Below are 1,168 nucleotides of genomic sequence, written 5' to 3' on the forward strand. Positions count from 1 at the left end.
AGAGTCGAAACTTTGCTACCCCCACACATTTAGAAATCATCAATAACACCTGCTGCTTGGCGTCCAGGAGGCACTCACTGATGGGCTAAGAACCCTGGGAGTGAAGATCCACAAAATACCATCCAGTCCCTACTGAGGATAGGTCCCTGGCTGCGAGGCTTCTTACCCAGAGGCTCTCTGTTCTGAAATTTGGAAATATTCCTTAAAATAGACCCAACTCCACAATACCTTAACCAAAAGGCAACTTTACAAAACTAGTGGTGAGGCGAAGAGCCACCTCACAGAGCAAACACTGCTGGAATGGCGTCTGTACTCCACCGCCTTCGGTTTTCAAAGCTCCCAAGGGGATTCTAGGCCCGAGAACTACGAGCCGCCGTAATGAGCAATGCCTGGCAGGAGGCAAACACGGGCCCTTCCTCTCCAGTTGAGACCTCTTCAGCCGGTACCAAGGAGGCAATAGGTGTGGAGAGAATGAACATTACCCTTGCCTTGGAAAGACCCTTCCGTGGCAGTGCTTCCTGCTTAACTACTTTCTCACAAGGCAGCTAAACAGCTCCTGCCTTTCCACGCATTTTCACTGAATCCTCCCAACCCTAGCTGCTGATCCTTATGTTCACCATACAGCTCCAAGTGGAGATCGGACTTGCTCAAGGTCACAGCTGGCTAGAGAGATGCCAAGTGTTTTATCTGTGACACCTGAGAACTCCCTGGTCCTTTCATACCCGTATAAATTCACCCACTTCTCGTTAAGGAAGAGCCGACCATAGCAGACAGACAACAGGATAGACCCTGGAACTCCGACCCCAAAATGAAAGCCTGCTTTTCAATAAGAGGAATAGAAAATCCTTTTTCTAGAATTCCCAAGGAAATTTCACCAACCCCCCCCCCACACACACACAGATGTTCCTTTAATGTATGATGCATTTTTCAAAGAAGTGTTTGTTTTCCTGGAACCAGTTCAAGCCTGGGGGACTCTTGTGCCTGGGCCTGCTCACGGCGTCCCTGACACGGTGGCGGCCCCTGGAAGTCGCTCTCCCCACCGTGTACTTTCTTTCCCAGCACCCGCAGCTGCTCTGGCGAGACTTCTGCCTCGTTAAGACTAAGGGCTCAGCTGCGGTTTCTCACGGAGCTTTAACAGAGATCAGTAAAAAGCACGGAAACCATAAGA

Source organism: Ursus maritimus, unplaced genomic scaffold (assembly GCF_017311325.1).
Source record: "Ursus maritimus isolate PB19 unplaced genomic scaffold, ASM1731132v1 scaffold_2, whole genome shotgun sequence".
Classification (NCBI taxonomy): Eukaryota; Metazoa; Chordata; class Mammalia; order Carnivora; family Ursidae; genus Ursus; species Ursus maritimus.